Source organism: Molothrus ater, chromosome 25 (genome assembly GCF_012460135.2).
Source record: "Molothrus ater isolate BHLD 08-10-18 breed brown headed cowbird chromosome 25, BPBGC_Mater_1.1, whole genome shotgun sequence".
In the NCBI taxonomy this organism is placed as follows: domain Eukaryota; kingdom Metazoa; phylum Chordata; class Aves; order Passeriformes; family Icteridae; genus Molothrus; species Molothrus ater.
In genome coordinates, this window is record NC_050502.2 from 2763258 (window position 1) to 2783396 (window position 20139).

Genomic DNA, 20139 nt, shown 5'->3' on the forward strand with positions numbered 1-20139 from the left:
ACCTGCCAGCAGAATTAGATCAGTTCATGGAGAATCACACCAAGGACAAGTGAAATTTTATGTGAAGATCCCTTACAACAAGAAACAAAAACATCCCTTAGCAATAGATTGCTTTGTCACCACTTGAATAAATACTGAACATCCTGCTAGAGTCAGGGAGATTAAGGAATCATTTTTCCTGAAGGTAACTGATTTTACAGTTGTCAGTAAGTGGAAAATAAATAACTTTTTAAGAGGGGCTTTTCAATGAAAGCACTTGGATTCCTCCAGGCCTGGGGCTGTAGTTGGTGTTCTGTGGCAGAGGGGAAGAGGAAGAGGAAAGGAAGGGGAAGAGAGGAGGACAGGACAGGACAATGGAGAGGAACTGTGGAGCTCCTCTCCCTTTGCTGCTATTAGAATTTGTCAGGAAAGCAGAATACATAACAATTATCAACTTCAATTCTATGCTATAATTTTACACATTTTTATAAGGTAATTAAATCCTTAACTTCATTAATAAAAAACAATGATACCAAAATTTACCAATGTTGTCAATAATTTCCAGAACATTTTGTCTCTCAGCTGATGTCAATAATCCTAGTTTACCAAATCCCATATATCATCATTTTAAACCTTTCCAGACTACTTGAAATCAGTGATGGAAACACTGAAGTTTTCTGTGGTTGATCTCAGCTGTGGAATTCTGAGCCATGTTTAGGAGATGGAATATACCAAATAAACCAGGGAATGAGACCCTCAGAGCAGGGATTGTGCCCCTCAGCCCTTCCAAGTCTGCTGCATCTCCAGGGAATTCATTAACTTGGAAATAAAAGAGCAGGATGACAGCAGATGGGAGTGCAGCAGATACACAGAGGTTTTTCCACATCACTGTTTTAAATTTAGGTGACCAAACTTCGACCTCTGGTTCCTGCACTCAGAGCCTGGCTCTCTTTGAATGCAAGAGGCCATGTACAAATGTCACCTTTTATCTGGGCTGGATGGGAGGTGATATTTTTGGCAGCATTAGGTTTTTTTCTAGAATTTCTTTATGTCCCATATTCCTCAGTATTTATTTTATAGTTGTGTGTCCCTGTCCCCTGGGAGCCTTGGTCTGAGAACTTTCTGCCGTGGTTTTGGTCGGTATTTGAATGAACATTTAGCTCCTTTTTTGTGTCATTCAGTCACGTTTCCCCCCTCCCAGGACTGAATTTGGGTTTCTTTACCCCTCTTTGGAGAACTCATTGTCTGACATTAATTCTCTGAGGCTGCAGATTAACCACCCTGGCATATTTAAAAATCTAAAGCTGGAAATCCAGTGAGAAATAAAGGTGAAAAAAAGACACAATGTGAGAATAAAAACTATATTGATCATCTGGCAATGTTTCAGGAGCTACATGGAATTTGTTCTCATCTCTTAGTGGCAGACAATACATCCTAGTTTTCTTTTCCAGGGAATGGCTATAGGGAATTATTTTTTAATACTAAAATGTCATAATAAATACCAAATAATATCCCATTATATTAATTTCAGACATAGCAGCCTATTAAAAGTTGAACCTAGTGATCTGCTGCTCTGGTGCTTAATTTTGCAGAAGTAAAATGGGAATGGCTATGGGGAACAATTTTTAAATTCTAAGATGTCATCATACCAAATAATATCCCATCATCATAATTTCAAACATAGCAGCCTATTAAAAGTTGAACCTGGTGATCTGCTGCTCTTGAGTTTAGTTTTGCAGAAGGAAAATCACTGTTCCTCAGGTACTGACACCTCAGAAATGGCATTTTGACTTGGTTTTTCCTTGCTGAGCTCCAGTTTTAACCAGCAGCGATCAGCCTTTGTTTCTCTGCTGGGAAGACCCTGCAGAATTCCCTTCACTCAGCACCGTGTGACAACAAGCAGCCAAACTCCAGAAAAAGGAAGAAAAATCCACACTTGGTGTGTCTGGAGAGCTGCAGGTCATGGAACCACTTCACCCAGGACAAAAAGATGGAAAAGAAATAGACTGCAGCAGCTGTGATAATAACCAGGCATTTACACATCAGTCTAAACAGTTTTGAAGAGGCACAGGTGTACTCTGGAGCACAGACTTCTCCTTTCCCCAAGAGAAAACATCCACAGAAAACCAGGGAGTGCTGTACATAAGGATTATGTCCTTAACTTCATAGAATATCCTGAGCTGGAAGGGATCACTGAGAGCAACTCAGACACCCCAAATCCCACCCTGGCATCCTGGAGTGGTGTCCAAACCCTCCTGGAGCTCTGGGATCCTTGGGCTGGGCAGTGCCAGCACCCTCTGGGGGAAGAATTCTTTAATTGCTCTGACTGCATCTGAAATTCCTTCGTGTTTTCCACCGCTGGCTGTTCTCACTTCTGAGAATTCCAAGGGACCCTTGAATACTGAGAAACATTGCAATTGTGGTGAAAAGAAAAGCAACACCTTCCAAAGAGGCTGGAACAGCTCTGGAACAGATGCTGATCTTTGCCTTAGGGTCAATATCTGCTGGTGAGTCACCAGGGCAGAGATTAGAACGCTGTGTTTGTGTTGAGATTATCTGCTGTAAACGCATCCGGGTGGCTGTCCTGGGATTAATGGAGGCTGACATTTGTGTGCTATCACCTCATTGTTATCTGCTCCTCACAGGCTTTGTTGGCAGCTCCATAACCACCTCCCCCATTCAGCTGAGGAAAGGGGAATAAGAAAGTGGAAAAGGTCAGAAGTCTGAAGTGATCTTCACCATGTGCTTCACATTTCCATCACAAAAAATAATGGAGTAACTGCAACCCCAAAGCCAAAGGACAAAAGCTCTCTCTCCTCTGGGCTGCAACCACCTTCTCACACAGGATTTGTGTCTGATTCTTCTCCAAGGTGTAAGACAGTAACAGAACGAGGGGGAAGAGTTTTCAATGAAAAGAGGAAGACTTAGATCAGACCTTGGGAAGGAATTGTTCCCTGGGAGGGTGGGCAGGCCCTGGCACAGGGTGCCCAGAGCAGCTGGGGCTGCCCCTGGATCCCTGGAAGTGTCCAAGACCAGGTTGGATGGGGCTTGGAGCACCTGGGACAGTGGAAGGTGTCCCTGCCATGGCAGGGCTGAGGCTGGGTCATCATTAATGTCCCTTCCAACCCAAACCAGCCTGTGATTCTGTGATAAGATTTATTTCCAGCACCCAAGGCTATAGCTGAGGTTTGCTGAGACACTTCTGCTTTTTATTCTCCTGCTGGAACTGGAGCACCACATTCCAAACACCTGCTCTTCCCACAGGGAGAAAAATTCCAGCAGAGAAACTCCTGGAGGAACCCTGGAGTGGTTCCACCATGGGCAGGGACGGCTCCCACTGGACCAGGTGAGATTTGGGGTGCTGGAGAGCAGAGCCTGAGAGATTGGTGCAGAGCTGGAACTCCTGATAGAAACACATCTTCATCCAAAGCTGAAGGAAGAGAAATGCCCCATCTGAGCACATCTCTTCCCAGCACAAAAGAACTCCAAATGCCAGGAAGCTCTTCCCAGAGAACGTGGGGAAATGAATTTTTGTATGCCTTTGGCCTCTGCTGGTGCCAGAGGGAGCTGCTCCCTTCAGTGACAATCTGAATTACCTCTGAATTACCTAAGAAAGAACCAGAATTGCTGGTTCTTTCCTATAAAAGTTCCCAGTGGGACCCTTTGGTTTTCATCACCAACACAAGCAGCCACTTTCCAGAAGCACAATTATCACTTCATTCCACTGCTTTACAAGGCAGAACGAAGATTCTGAAGGGGAAAAGAACCCCAGTTTACACAATTCACAACAATACGCTTTAATAGAATGCATTAGTTTCTCCTCATTTGGTTCTAGAGAGGACAATGTGATTCCAGGAATGTTTGGGCCAAAAGTTTCAATGTCACTGAAAGCCTAATCCTTAGAAAACATTGGAAGATGAACTTTGACTGTATAGAACTTTAAATAAAAATAGCATTTTTACTAATGTATTCTTCCCAAGTGCCTGCTTCTTCCTAGCATGTTTCCCATCCCAATGCTGTTTTTGCAGCTGGCAAATGACACTGCCAATGAGTCTTTATGTTCAATGTTATTTAATATATTCCCATCAGAAAGCTATTTTTACTGTACAATTTCAATATCTTCTTGAAGTGTCTTGCATGTAATGTTCATATTTTAATTTACATTTCTTTCCCATAGGATAAGTAAATGGAGATTCAAACAACAATATTGAACCAATTTAGGTTTGTTTGCTGAGAGAAGGGATCTTATAGAATGGAAAATTGTGGAAAATCTCATAGAATGTAAAATTTTGTTTTACTGAAAATAAAAAGAAAAATGCAACTTTTTCAGGCAGTTATCCTGGAGATAATGGATAGACCACCCTCCTAATAGGAGATTTGCATTTCATTTTATAGGTTTGGGGAAATAATGTGGTCAATAATCATTTATAATGGTGGGATGGAATGTTCTCAGAGACCTGTCCCATTCATAGAACAACAACTTTGACAGGTACAATCTTCAGCCTGAGGGAAACAGCAGCCTGGCCTGGGGCTCAGAACAATTTTATTTGGGGTTTGAGGAGCAGCTAGTAGTTATACAGGTTTTCCCAGGACAGATCTCATCACACCAAGATATTCAGTCCCTTCCTGCTGTACTCTACTGTACAATAATAATAATTAATGCACATCCTCTGATCCATCTCTCAGACTGAGAAAATTTTTATTCACACACAACCAGTATAAAAATACTGTGACCTCTTTAACAATCTTCAAGCCAATACTTTCTGCTGAATTGGAAAAATAATCTTATGTGGCTACAGAAATAATGTTTGTGTTTTATCAGCGCTGTTCCCGCCAAAGGCTGGATTATCTGTTTCACATCCATTTAAACACAGGAAGGTTATAATGGGGCAGACAGCAATCTGGGCTTTATTGGCTGGGAAAACTGACCTCATAAATCTGATTTGATACATCTGTCCTTTGGGCTGTCTACATGTATGCCCATGCATCCACTTGGCCATGTGCCTGCTCACTGGTGGATCAGCTTCTGTGGCTACTGCTCAGAGGATTTTCCATCTCCCCCTCCCTGCTGCAAAAATAAATACACTGAGGGAAGTGCAGAAAGGAAGATGTGTTTATGGGTGCTTGGAGGTGCTTAAGAGAGATGAGATATTCTTGGAGGAACGCTCAGGAAAACATTGAAAGCACCCAGAGCAATGCTGATTGTCCATTTCTGGCTGCAGACTGGGGTGTTGCTCCCACTGGCACAGGGTGCCCAGAGCAGCTGGGGCTGCCCCTGGATCCCTGGAAGTGTCCAAGACCAGGCTGGATGGGGCTTGGAGCACCTGAGACAGTGGAAGGTGTCCCTGCCCATGGCAGGGCTGAGGCTGGGTCATCATTAATGTCCCTTCCAACCCAAACCATTCCAGGATTCTGTGATTCTGTGATAAGGTTTATTTCCAGCACCCAAGGCTATAGCTGAGGTTTGCTGAGACACTTCTGCTTTTTATTCTCCTGCTGGAACTGGAGCACCACATTCCAAACACCTGCTCTTCCCACAGGGAGAAAAATTCCAGCAGAGAAACTCCTGGAGGAACCCTGGAGTGGTTCCACCATGGGCAGGGACGGCTCCCACTGGACCAGGTGAGATTTGGGGTGCTGGAGAGCAGAGCCTGAGAGATTGGTGCAGAGCTGGAACTCCTGATAGAAACACATCTTCATCCAAAGCTGAAGGAAGAGAAATGCCCCAGCTGAGCACATCTCTTCCCAGCACAAAAGAACTCCAAATGCCAGGAAGCTCTTCCCAGAGAACGTGGGGAAATTAATTTATGTATGCCTTTGGACTATGCCTCTGCTGGTGCCAGAGGGAGCTGCTCCCTTCAATCTGAATTACCTCTCCTTGCTGGTTCTCTCTTATAAAAGTTCCCAGTGGGACCCTTTGGTTTTCAGCACCAACACAAGCAGCCACTTTCCAGAAGCACAATTATCACTTCATTCCACTGCTTTACAAGGCAGAACAGGATGATCTTTAAGGTCCTTCCAACCCAAAGCAGTCTGGGATCCTTTCTGATCCCGTGATTCCCTGTAAGGACACAGTAGAGTCCATCCTTACACAAGGCTGCACGTCAAATATCAACTCCCACATCAGCACCAAGGCTTGTGGCTGCCACCTGAACAGCACATCCCAAACCTGCTCTTTCCATGGTGATAAATGCTCCAGCAGAGACTCAGCTGGAGGAGCCATGGAATGGTTTGGATTGGAAGGGACCATGAAGCCCATCCTGTTGCATTTCCATCACCTCTCCCACATCAACACCAAAACATTGCCATCTGCCACCTAACCCAGCCAAAAATACCCAATTTTCTGTGAGCCCAAGCTGTGAGCAGGGACTGAAGTGGCCCTGTGTGTTCCAATTGGGGGTTCCAATCCTTGCAGGTGCATGGATGTGCTGGGCTGCCTTTTCTGCAGTGGAATGTCCCAGTTTGTCCATCACCAGAGACACCCGGGGGGTTGCTGTGCTCAGTGCAGATCCCTGGCAGTGAGTTACCTGAAGGAAACCACCACCAGTCCCTTTCCCCTCCTGTTTTCCAGCCATTCCACGAGTCAGGACTCCCCATTCAGCCTTACACGGTTTTCCACCAGCAAACCCATCTACTATTGCTACTGAGTAAAAAAGAAAGTATAAAAAAGAGTATATTTTGCTCTTTTCCTTTGTCTATTTAAACAGAGGTCCAGGTACCAATCACAGACTCATTAAGGATGGAAAAGGTCATAATTGGCAGTTTTTGAAACAGCTCATACAAGGTCAAGAATGTGCTTGCTCCTTTCTGTTCTCTTCCCCTCATATCAAGGACCTTTGATGTAAAACTTCAGAAGTGCTCCTATTATGTTCTACATAAAAAGTGAAATTTATTTTAGAAGTAGGAACAAATTAAAAATGAAATATTCTCATTTTAGAACATTTCCCTCCTGCCTGAGGTTTTCTTTTTTGATAGACTCACAGGTAATTCAAGGATTGATAAACATTTCTGTTTATCAGTTCCAAATATCTGATGTAGTTGACAGATGCAAGAACAGCAGCAAAATATGTTTAAAAAATATTAAAACATTGTAAATATATGTAAACCCTAACCAGCCTGGCTTGGAATCTGTACTGATTTCTGCTTGTTCCAGGCTCTGTTGTTTAACTTCATAGTGGGAGAGCAGAGGATTAAACCCCAGATTAGCCTCCATTCTCTGGCTGGATTTGGCAGTCCAGCTGTTTAGAAGGAAAGCAAAGAGGAATAGGCTCAGGCTATTGATCCAATTTTCTGCTCTGTGCTGAGAGAACACAGCAGCCTGAGCTGATTTTAGAACAACTCCACTTCCCAACAGCTCTTCTCGTAGTGCAGGATAAGATAAGAAGATCATGGGAACAGCAGCTGATAGACTAATCCACCCATTGATTTCTCCTCCCTGCTTACTCCCTGTGTTTTAATTGAATTTTGTGGTTCAGCATTGGTTTCAGCCCAGGCTTTCCGAGTCAACCAGAGTACAAAGTAAAGCAATGGGAAAAATCAAATTCTTGAATTTTGTCCAAATGGAATTGGACAAAAATAGACTCAAAGATTCTCATTGCAAATTGGACTCTGGAATGAAGGTTGTGTTGGGGGGGGTTTTTGTTGTTGTTCTGGTTTGGGTTTTTCTCCTTTTCACTCAGCTCTTGCTTGCAACAAGGCCAATGTGAAAAGGAGAATGCTGGGAAAGAGACATTTGCTTGTTCCCAGCAAGCAGGTTAAAAAATTGAGGGAGCTGGAGGTTTTGAAGAACTCACTTTTGACACAGAAGTCACAGAAGAAACTTAGCAGACAGGGACAAGTTGCTGTCAGTCACCTCTTACACAAATACTTCCTTTGCCAGCTGTGCTCCAGCTCGTTTGCTGGCTCTCATCAGTGCTCTAAGTGCTAATAATTCAACTGCTGGACACCCAGAGGCATCACAGTGTTGAACATAATTCTAAAAGAGAGGGAGTAATTTAAAAATAGAGATGAACACTTCCACTGCAGCACTGGGCAGTCTTTCCATGCCCTGCCTGCCCTGTGCTTGAGACAAGTCACAGATTTTTCCACCACCTTGAGGATAACTCCTGGATCCCTCTTTCTTTTTGCTTTACCTGGACAACGCCTTTAAGAACTTAAAATAAGGTTTACAAATGTGGATGATGATTTGTTTGATCACTTAGAGCCAAGATTATGGATGGTAATTTCAACACCTCCTTATTCCCCAGCATCCCAAGCAAAGTGCAGTGAATGGATGCCCCCTCCTCATTAGCAGAGCTGATTCAAAGCCTGGTTCCAGTCCCAAAGGACACTGTGCTGTGCTCAAGTGGCAGAGGAACCCACAGGACACGTGGAAACAGAACATCCAGGATGGAAAATGGAAAAGCACACGCACAACACAACTTTTCCCACTGACCACAGTGTTGTAAAATAAGTCAGGTTCCACAAAAGAGCTGCAGGTATAAAATCAGCATTAGACTCAAAGAATAAGGGAGGCATTCTTTGAATATCCTGTAAGCTCCCCTGGACTCCCAGAACTCCTGAGTAGTTGTTCTTAACAGGAAAACATAAAGCATATGTATTACCTGAGATTTCCAAGTGTGAGTTCTGCCCTCAATGTAGTAACACTCAAAATTCCCAGGTTAATTCCCAAGCAGAATTAACCCATGTGACAGCTTGAATTTGGAATGACCCAGATTTTGGAAAGGCTTGTGGAGTGACAAATGCAACATAAAATTGTCTTTGCTTTCCTGAAAAGAACAGAACAAAGAGGACAACCCCAAACACCAACTGTCCCTTGGTGCATAACGAGGAACAGCTTCAGGACACAACGTGGTTCTGTGCTTCCAAGGAATGCCAGCCCAGCAAGGAGAAGGGTGCCAAGGCACAGCAGCATGGCAGGAGCTCCTGCAGAGCCAAGCCCTCAGCACATGGTGGGCAGCCAGGCAGGAGCCAGGCGTGATGCTCCCCACCAGGAGCTGCACGTCCCCATGGTGTCACCCAGGGCACTGCCAGGCTCCCAGAGCTCTGGAGATGAGGGAGAGCCCCCAGAAACTCTGAGCAGTGCCACCATCCAAACTCCTTTTTATGGCAATGACTGCTCTAGTCTTATCTTCTTCGTGTTTGGGAAGTGCGTGGCCTGTGCATTGCACTAAGGCAGGAAGGAACAGTATTGATGTCCAGGTTAGAAACAGTAACTGGTTTGGGGATCAAAACCCCAGTCTGTAACTGGTTTGGGGTCAGAGTACCAATTAGTAACTGGTTTGGGGATCAGAACACTAATTAGTAACTGGTTTGGGGATCATAACACCAGTCTGTAACTGGTTTGGGGATCAAACATCATTCAGCAATGGTTTGGGGACCAGAAGCCCAGTCTGTAACTGGTTCAGGGTGAGAGCACCAATTAGTAACTGGTTTTGGATCAGAAGCCCAGTCTGTAACTGGTTTGGGGGTCAAAAGCCCAGTGTGTAACTGGTTTGGGATCAGAAGCCCAGTGTGTAACTGGTTTGGGATCAGAAGCCCAGTCTGTAACTGGTTTGATCTAAGTGGGGCTTTTCCTGCCATCTATAACCTGGGCTCAAGGTGAGCTGGCAAAACCTGGTCCTCTCCCCCTGCTTCCAGAACATTCTGTACTTCCCAGTCCCGAGGCAGTACTGGAAGTTCATTAACCCATTGATTCCAGGCATGAACCACTGCAAATCCCACAGTGCCACCCCATCCCCTCCACCCATGGGCTCCCATTCCTCAAGAGCACAAAGTTTTGTTTGCTACACGACTGCATTATATAAAGCTGCTGCTGGCAATATCAAAACATATTAAAAGTTTAACTAAGACAATGTGTTTGAGAAGAATTTGCTCTCTTTGGAGCTGGAATGTCCCCATAAAAAGGCATGCTCTGTACAAGAGTGAGCTGTCCAATGATCTGTGTTGTGTCCTGGAGTAAACCCTGCTCTCCTCAAACCCAAATTGGTTTGGATTCCCTCTGTGCATGCAAAGAGCACTTCCAACTCCTGCTGCAGCTGCATGGCTTAAACCTGCATTGGGGGGTGGCTGATTGTCCCAGGTGGACTTTCCTGTGCCAGCAGGTCTGGGGACAATGCCACAGGGGCTCCTCAGGACACCCTGGGAGGGTGTGTCCAAGTGTCCCTGAAATCCAAAGCTGTTCCTGTTTGCAAGGCTTGATCCACTACAGTGGTTTGGCAAAACCCATAGAAAGCTATTTTCCTTAATCCAGAGTTCTCCCTTTTCCTACAAGCCCATTGAAAACACTGTAATTCCATTGAAAACACTGGAAATCAATGGAAAACACTAGAAATCAATTGAAAACACTTATTTCTGGCTGGTTCCTTGTGCCTCCTGCCCACCTCACCTGGCCTCTCACCACTTCACCTCATCTCTGTAGCATCCCACATCTCCAGCTGTTCTACTATTTCTCCTTAAAGCTTTGTGTTCTCTCTTAAAGCTTTGTGTTCCCCAGTCTCCCCCAGTCCTTGTGGTCCCAGGAAGGACCTGGGAAGGCCAAGGAAGTCCAGGATACCTAAAAGTTGCTTGAGAGCTTCACTTCACTGCTGATAATTAAGGGATTTTATTTTACAGACTATTTACCAGCCCTCCAGAGGTGGAAATCACAGTGAAGATGAGACAAAGTGTGTGATACTGAAATAAAAACCTGGTGTATGATGAGTGTGGCAGCCCTACCAGGGCCTCACTTCATGCCTAGTTTTCCTTCCAGAAAAACTGGAAAGCTTTGTTTTCATTCAGTTTTCAACTCAGAATAATTCTCACAGGCAGAATTTTGCCTTTTCCTACAAAACAGCTGAACACCCTGAGCACTCCCACACTGGCTCTGACCAGAAGTAGTTCTGGCCTGGAGTTCTGTCTCCAGCAGAGCCCAGAAGAAGTGTAGAAAACAAGTGTAAGAAACAGGGCAAGTGCAAAGCAATTCACTGGTGGATGTGCCCTCCCAGTTTACTGCCTTTTTTAGTAGTAAAAACAAGTTGTAACATTGGCAGGGAGCCACAGTGTTTTACACTTTCATTATCTCCATTGTTATACAATACACAGTCAGGTCCTGGAAGATGAGTAGGATATTAAATATTTCTTGAGCTTTGCTTTAAAAGTGATTATTTGCACCTTTTTTCAACCTTCCCCAAAGCCTCATTGAGGTTTATCAATATAGATAAGCAGATGCTGGACAGAGAGATGATGAAGGGCAAGTCCATCCTTTGAGGCCCTGGTGTCAGGGCAGGGTCCCTCCAACTGGGAAATTTTTTTCAGCTACTTTAAAATATCCCAACTCCAAAAGAATCATAAAATCACAGAGTGGTTTGGGTTGGAAAGGACCTTAAGGCTCACCTCGTTCCACACCTTGTGCTAGACCAGGATGCTCCAAGCCCTGTCCAGCCTGGACCTGGACAATTCCAGGGATGGATAAATTGTCAAATGCATCTCCCTCCAAGACTGATGTTATTTTATATTCCTAATTTCACAGCAGGACTCCCTCCTGCATCCCCTGCACCTGCCCAGGTAGTGCTGGAAGGAGGAGAGCTGAGTGCTGGAGCCTGGGTCAGACCCACACTGAGGGAGAGAACATTTACAAATGCCAGGACAACGTTCATAACTCTGATATTCTGATCCTTAGTGATAGAAAGGTGGTTTCACCAGTGATGACCACCCTAAAAAAATGGGTTCCCTCCAAAAGAGACAGACCCAGCTTCTCTGAGCCAGGTGAGAGGTGCTTGGTAGGCTGGACTTGTGGCCAGGCTGGGACAGGACCCACATGCCCAAAGAAAACCTGCAGCTGGGTCTGACCTCCCTCTCCCTCTGTGAGAGCAGGAAAGCTTTTTCAGTATCTGCAGAATTTAAACCACCAGGAAAACAAGGGCTCAGCCTCACAAAGCAGTAGCACTGCTCTATTCCACAAATAAAATCCAGTGCAGAAAAGAGAGATTTCCCATGAGCTGGTGTGAGCCTGGTGACCCAGCTCTGGGCTGTTCCCTCAGTCAGGTCAAAAACACCTGGGTGCCCCCACACAGGGGAGGCCTCTTCAAGCACATTTTCCTTCTTAATTAAATAACTTTGAAAATAATTTGGAAATTAAATTTGAAATTAAAATAATTTTGAAATTAAAATAATTATTTGAAATTAATTTTGAAATTAAAATAATTTTGAAATGACAATTGGCCTGTGAACAGAACAAAGGACAGCCCAGAAGATGGGGTGATCAGATTGTAGAGACTGGAAAACAGGTCCCAGTGAGCTGGAATACAGCATGGAAAAGGATTTCTTCACATGGAGAAGGGATTCCTTGGGGTTTTTTAATGAACATTTAGTGCAACAGATGGCTTGATGCTGTGCACATAAAAATGGTTTTATTGGATATCATCACTGCTTGCAAATGAATCAGGAAATATGTGAGGCTCAGAAATCACCTGCACAAACCTTGGGGCACCTCTCTGCATCCACCACCGGGTCCATGAGCAGCTCCAGGCTCTGGAAGGGCACAGGGGAATGAGAAAAGGCTCTCAGAAGGGCAAATAAAGAGATTAAAGAGATGAAAGAGCTGCCTTGAGAGGCTGGGGCTCCCTGGGCTGGGGAGGGTCTGCAGGGGGTGAAGGTGATGGCTGAGCTGGGGTGCAAGAGCTGCTCAGGAACTCTGGCACTGCTGAAACCTGGGGCACTCACTGACAGCAGCACAAGGATTGACAGAGAGGCTGCAAACTCGTGGATATTGCTGCCAGAAAAGGGTGGGAAGCAAACAGTGCCCCAGGCAGACAAGTTCATGGACTACAGGTTCATCCAGATATAAATGGAATTAGGAAAGGGGTGTGCCTTCAACATCCCTCCTGCAACCACTGTGAGTAAATCTTACCTCCAGCTGTCACTTCTGGGCACAAAGTGCATTTTTTAGTCTTTTAAATCTGCTGTAGTCACTAAATTTTTTTTCTGTCCCTAAGGAAATACGAGTAGTAGTAACAATAATAAATAATACAAATAATAACAGCACAAAACCCAAACAATAATGGTAAGAAATAAATAAAATAACAAATAAAATAACAAGTAGTAATGGTAACAAATAATAATGGCAACAAACAATAATGGTAACCAATAATAACAATAATAAATTAAAAATAAAATTAAAATTAAAATAAATTTAAATAATTTTTTTTCTGTCCCTAAGGAAATACGAGTAGTAGTAACAATAATAAATAATACAAATAACAACAGCACAAAAACCAAATAATAATGGTAAGAAATAAATAAAATAACAAATAATAATGGTAACAAATAATAATGGTAACTAATAATAACAATAACAAATTTAAAATTAAATTAAATGAAAATAAAAATAATTTAAAAAATAATAATAGTAGTAGTTGTGGTAGTAGTAGTAGTAAGAGTAATCCAACCAAAATTCCAAGCCAAACCCAGCCAGTCCATTTCCCACTGAACTCAGCCCCACAGAGCTCAGCTTCCAGGCATTGGTATGTAAAGAGTGAATAACAGTCCTGGTTTTAATTACTGCCCTGCAACAGTGCTAGGAACAGAGAGCCATGTTTTACAGCAATTCCTAAGTGTGCTCCTTCTTGGAAACACAGAGAAGGGCTGGCCAGGGAGAATCCTGCAGATGGGATTCTTTTACAAAGTTGGAATTCAACTTAAGGAAATTAAATCTTGAATGACTGGGGGGCAATCTGGGGCTCTCCTCAAAGTGTGGCCTCCCTCATGTTTGCTGATTTATGGTAAAGCACAGGTAGCTGGAAAACTTTTACAGGGCAGAAATGTTTGAAGAAATTGGCTGATTTATGGTAAAGCCTGTCCTGGTAGCAGAGCCTGGACAAATCCTGGATGAACTTTAAGCATCCAGGTAATTCCTGTTATTGCAGGTAATTGTTACCTCTGACAAATTACCTTTTTGTACCTCAATTCCACGGCTTGGTGACATTTTGCTAGTTAGTATTTCTGTCTCCTTTCCACAAAACTTTTCTTAAAAATTTCCAGCAAAACCAGTGCCTGTGAAGGAAGCTTTAAGCAGAGTGTTCACAGAAAAAGACCATGTTCAGACCAAAGAGCAGGAAAAGGTGTTTCATGAAAAGCCTAATTTCACCCTTAAAAATTATATACCAGCAACTCAAATGCCGAAGTGTTTGTCCCACCCCCTCCACAAGATTTAAGCAAGAAAGCAACATTCCCTGAGAGCAGCAAGTTCTCTCGTGGGGTCTGTTCTACAGCAGGAGGTCAAGGGGCACTCTGGAATGTTTTGGGGCACTCTGAAAAAAGCAGATTCTTCTGTGGGAGAATCTTTGGCCCAGTGGCCACAGTTCCTGTGGTGTTGTGTACATGAATTTGCTGTCCAGGGCCATGGAAGCATCCCTGGAGAAAATCCCACAGCTGTGGCCCAGTGCTGCTGCACATGAGGACCCAGCCCTGAAAGGAGGAGGAATTGTGCCATGATCATTTGTCATCTGCCCACTAACAGGGCAAAAAGGATCAGATTTTAATGACCTGCAGATAGCAAATCCCTTAAGCAGCTGCCAACTGCCAGAGGTCATGAGCAAAGCAGGGTCCTGCAGGAGAACCATTCCCACTGTGCCAAGCTTGGGCTGGCAGAGCTCCTGCCAGAGGGGTGGGGGAGCACTGGGGAGCAGGGAGGGGAAACACGAGGCCATTTCATCCATCAGAGCAGGGAGGACTCACTCCAGGCCAGGGATGCTCCTCTCTGCTTCCAAACCCTCTGCAGCAAGGAGAGGAGTGATGCTGAAGCCATGGATTCCCAGGGGATCTGGAATCATGGTCCAGCAGCAGGAGGAGCAGCAACTGACAGGACAAGAGGACACAGTCTCAAGCTGCACCAAGGGAAATTTAGGTTGGATATCAGGAAGAAGTTTTTTACAGAAAGGGTGATAAAGTTCTGGAATGTTCTGCCCAGGGAGGTGATGGAGTCACCATCACTGGGTGTGTTTAACAAAGCCTGGATGTGGCACTGGGTGCCGGGGTTGAGTTGAGCTGTTGGGGCTGGGTTGGACTCGATGATCTTTGAGGTCTCGTCCATCCTGGTCATTCTGTGAGTTCTGTGAATTCTGTGAGCATGCAGACCTCCCCCAGAATGGTCCCATTTCATGCTGCCTTTGGGGGAGTGAGTCCTTGAGCTGCTGAGTTTCTCTGGCAGTGCTGGCACCCCCCAGAACAGGATCCCCCTGTCAGACTGTGGGTGTTTGAAAGATTGATGCTGGCACAGTGTTGGCAGACAGAACCGGGCAAAAATACCCAACCCCAGCACCGGGGAGGGATGGATTTTGCTGGCTCTTTAAAAGCCTCTGTCAAGGAGATGAATGTGAAAGGTACACCAGAGCAGGTGTTCTCCTTCTAAAAATCCATCAGAGCAGCTTCTGTCCAAGGAGAGAGACCTCAAACAAAATCCAGCATCAGCAAACTCTGACAAACAATGGTTTCCAAGGAGAATTCAGACTTCCACCCAAGCCTGACTCAGCCAAGCACAAAAAGCTCAGTCCTGGGGAAAAACTTTGCATCAACTCAGCAGAATTTCTTAAAAATATTCACTCTCTCATAGAAGAGCATGGAATAAACATCTGAGTGCTGATTCTCAAAATCCATAATTCTTGTAATATTTTTAAATAGCATATATGCTCTCATTTGATCCTCTCTGACAATGAATGACTGATAATTAATCATAGAATGGTTTGGGTTGGAAAGAGCCTCACATCCCATCCCATTCCAACTCTGCCATGGCAGGGGTGCCCTCCATTATCCCAGGGTGCTCCCAGCCCATCCAGCCTGGCCTTGGGCACTGCCAGGGATCCAGGGGCCGCCACAGCTGCTGTGGGCACCCTTTGCCAGGGCCTCAGCACCATCAGAGAGAATTTCACCCTAACATCTAATTTCAACCCACTCTCTTTCAGTTTAGAGCCAGTAATGAAAGCATATATTAAATAAAGTATGTATTGCCTGCAAGCCTGTGCATTCCAGAAAGAAATGGTTGTTATCTCTTCAAACAACTGTCAGGCAAATGTGTGCAGGGTCTGAAGCAGAATGTGGAGTTTTTCTCAGAGCTCTGTCTATATGTCACTGCCACTACAATTATGTTCTGTCTGTAACAGCACTTGAACCATCACCAGACATTTTAGTCAGCTCAGGCTTTTGAGATGTTTTCATTTAGAGTCAAAGGGTTTCTTTCTCCTGTACAGTGCAGAACCAAGCGAAAGAGAAAGAAAGGATGAGTGCAAATCACTTCAGCAGTGCAGCACAGATGAGTGGCTGTCCCTGCTCAGTTTGGATTGCAGCTATTGGAATTCAGCGTGTTCCCATCGATTTTCCAACATGCCCAAGCTGCACTCCCCATGTGGTATCGACTCAGCTGGGGAGCCATGAGGCAGAGACAGTTAAGAAAATATTTACAGGAGACTGAGCCCTACAGTAAATCAGTAATGAACTTGTTTGTCTGACCCATTTATTCATGACCCATAAGTGAGCTTCTGCTTTCTGCTGGAAACGTCTCCCCCACACACAGCCCCACAGTGGTGCTGCAAAACCCCTAAAGGCAAAACAGACCCTCGGTTCTTCTATCAAAACAGCCCCTCAATTCCTCCATCAAAACACACCCTCAGTTCCTCTATCAGAACACACCCCCAGTTCCTCCATCAACTTTTCCATTTTCTGTAATGAACACAAGAAGAGAATTTGCATTGTGATCGTTCCTTCCAATCTCTTGATTAACTTTACTCAGCCAAACATGGGTGAGCTTCCTCCAGCTGAGTTGTAGAAGTTGAATATCTCCTCTGGAGCCAGGGAGAGCTGGGGGTGCCCAGTCTGGAGAAGAAAAGGCTCCAGAAAGAGCTCAGAGCCCCTTCCAGAGCCCAAAGGGGCTCCAGGAGAGCTGGAGAGGGACTGGGGGACAAGGGAGGGAGGGACAGGACACAGGGAATGGCTTCCCACTGCCAGAGGGCAGGGATGGATGGGATTTTGGGCAGGAATTGTTCCCTGGGAGGGTGGGCAGGCCCTGGCACAGGGTGCCCAGAGCAGCTGGGGCTGCCCCTGGATCCCTGGCAGTGTCCAAGGCCAGGCTGGAGGGCTTGGAGCAGCCTGGGATGGTGGAAGGTGTCGCTGCCATGGCAGGGGTGGGACAGGATGAGCTTTAAGGTCTCTTCCAACTCCAACCAGTCTGGAATTCTGTGATCTCTTTCCACTCACTTTAGCCCTGGGAACAGCTCTCAGACAAGTTTACACAAGTTAACAATGTTCTGCTTCCTGCAAATGTAGAAGTGTAAAAGCTAAATATTCTTTCAGGTAAAACAGACACCATCTTCCACTCTGAGTGTTTAATTTCAGCTGTTTATAACTCTTCCTCACACTCACATCAAAGAACCCCCAGGACAGGCAGGGGAAGAGGGTTGCTTGTGATACAGCTTTTCTCATGTAAAGACTTAGCATTACAAGGAAATATTGATGTAATGCACATAACATATTTAAATAAGTGTCTCTTAAGAAAATAAAACTTGTTAAGTTCATCCCATCCCTTTATACTTTTACAGGATCTCTGAAAACTGTTTGATGCTCTGTAGGTCCCTTTCTCAGTGACCTGACACCTCTCTAAAGTGCCAAGATTTTATGAACAGCAGCTGTACTTGCCCATGTTGCTTCCAAACCCACAAAGATTTCAGAAATAAATGAGGATTCATCAAAAACAACATTTTTCTTCGAAGGCTGTTTCTTCTAAACCAAAAGAACACAGACATTTCTTCTCAAATGCCTTGTCTAAGACTTTCAGCAGCACAAAGGACACAGATTCCAGGAGGAATCAGCAGAATCCTGTAACATTTTGGGTTGGAAGGGACATCAATGATCACCCAGCCTCACCCCTGACATGGGCAGGACACTTTCCACTGTCCCAGGCTGCTCCAAGCCCTGTCCAACCCTGCCTTGAGCGCTTTCAGGGATCCAGGGGCAGCCACAGCTTCTCACAGAAGAAGCTCATCCAAGAGATCATGGGAGACTTTAAACTGTGGTAGAAGCAGAAAAATAACTGGATGCAAAGCAGTAATCAGGATTCATTCATCCTGTGCTCACAAGACTCTTTATCCAGCTGCCTCTCTGACTCCAGAGCACATCTTTTCCTTCTCCTAACACTCCAATCCCTCCCCTGGCAAAGCAAGAGAAGCCTCAGCTCATGGAGGGGTTGAGCAAGGCTTTCCTCCTTAAATCTGAGCCTCCAACCACTGCTGAGGGAGGAGGATTCACCTCTGAGCACAGCAATGCCCTGGGATCTGACATTCCTCTCCCTGCAGTGCTGCCACACCTTCCCCAAGAGCTGACTTGGTGTTTGTTTGGGTGACATGGGAACGTCAGGAAGAGCAGACAAGCTCCTGCTCCTTCCCTGCTACCATCAGCCTGCTGGGGTGAGCTCAGGGGGAATGAGAATGTGGGACAAGAGGAGGATTTCTTCTAGAAATTAGTGCTGGTGATACAGATTAAGTACAAACACAATGTATTGTTGATTACTGTGTCCAAAGGAGCTTTTAAGAAAAAACAGGCAGTTTTCTGAGAACACAGTTTTAAGAAAAAACAGGCAGTTCTTGCCAAGAAATACTCATAGAGATGCTCAACACAAGTGTGCACTAACTTTTATGTAAAGAAAAGAAAAAATCCTATCATTTTATAGCTCTCATCTGATGCTGTTTACTGCAGTCACAATGAGCTCTAAGGCTCTTTCCAATTTTCCAGCACCAAGTCCTAATCTGAGGATGTCCTAATGAGGCCAGAGAAATGCTCAGCACTGGCACAGCCTGGCAGTTCTGCCATGGACCCTGAGGCTTTGGCCAAATCCCCAGGTCAAGGTTTGCAGGCAACATCTGAAGAAACTCTCCCTGTGTAAATGAAGACACTTTGGCCTGTGGCTGCCACCATGTGCAGAAGCATTTTTCTTGGAGAAAAACAAAGCAATCTGCATAATCCTGGCAAATGGGAAAGGCAATTTCAGCAGTCCCATCCAGCATTTTGTGCTGCAATTTCCTAAAGGATATTCCAGGCAATTTTAAACACACATCACCTCCAAGAATCAATCTAGCACTGAAGGCACTTTGGCTCTGTGGGGAAGGAATTTAAGGTTTTTCTGCTGGTACTAATGAAACATGAGGATAGGGGTGCTCCAGGTCAGAAAGCAGCACATCCCCATGGCAGAGAACTTGATTATCTCAAGGCTACTCTTCCTCCTTGCTCTTCTTTACATAGTGCCTTCCACACATCTTTCCCTTTCCCAAAGGATTTAAGGACCAGTCTCTCCAGCTGGCTGCCCTCTCCTGGATGGAATCAAAAAGTGTTTGATTACTTCCACTTAGATAAAATGCAGTGATCTGCTTTTAATTTTTTTTTCCTTGGGTCTGCGTAATCACAAAGGTTCCACTGTGCCAGAACAAGAACTATGAAATTCTAAGGGGCTGCTTCATAATCCTCAACAGAGCTGCCAACTTTTTTGAGAGTAGAGTTTTTAGCCAAATTGCCTTTTATATATATATATTTTACAAAGTTTTAAATTTTTACATTTCTTTCCTGTATTTACCATTGCCCAAATCCCAGTGCTGTTCCCTTGTAAACTACTTAATCCCTCTCCTCAAACACGCTGGAAAACATTTCCATATCTCTTTGTTGCTGAAGGTAAGCGTGTTAAACACAGAATATTTCACTTGGAAGGATTCTTATATAATCTTTTTCTCTGCCTCAAGTCAGGGTCAAATATTTCTTTGCTACTCTCAACCAGTGCTTGGCTGACCCCAGTTACAGCCAGCTGATAATGGGGACTGCACGGTTTCTGTAGGGAACCAGTCCCCTCCTTCCCCAGTTAACCATTAGTGCTCCTACAGGTTTGTTCCCCACTCCTGAGACGAGCACAGAGCTCTGGAGATGATTTTCCCACCGGGGAGCTGGGAGTTTCCCTCTGGGAGCCCTCATCTTTAAATCGAGGGCAAGGATTAGGATGCAGAGAGGGAAGGCAGAGGACAAACCCCCCTCGCAGAGGGATTCAGTCGCTGCCAGCGGCACGGCCGAGCCGGAGCCTTCTCGGGGCGTTGTGCGAGCGCACTCCCAGAGCAGCCAAGGCTTTGAAACTTTCACTGCACATCTGTGCATCCC

The 20139-nt window shown here is 45.0% G+C and overlaps 1 long non-coding RNA gene across 1 annotated transcript in view; it reads right to left on the minus strand.

Annotated features, from left to right (window-relative positions):
• LOC129046932 (uncharacterized) overlaps window positions 1-20139 on the minus strand; it is a 43070-nt gene that overhangs the window by 6694 nt on the left and 16237 nt on the right. The gene's annotated exons all lie outside the window — the stretch shown is intronic.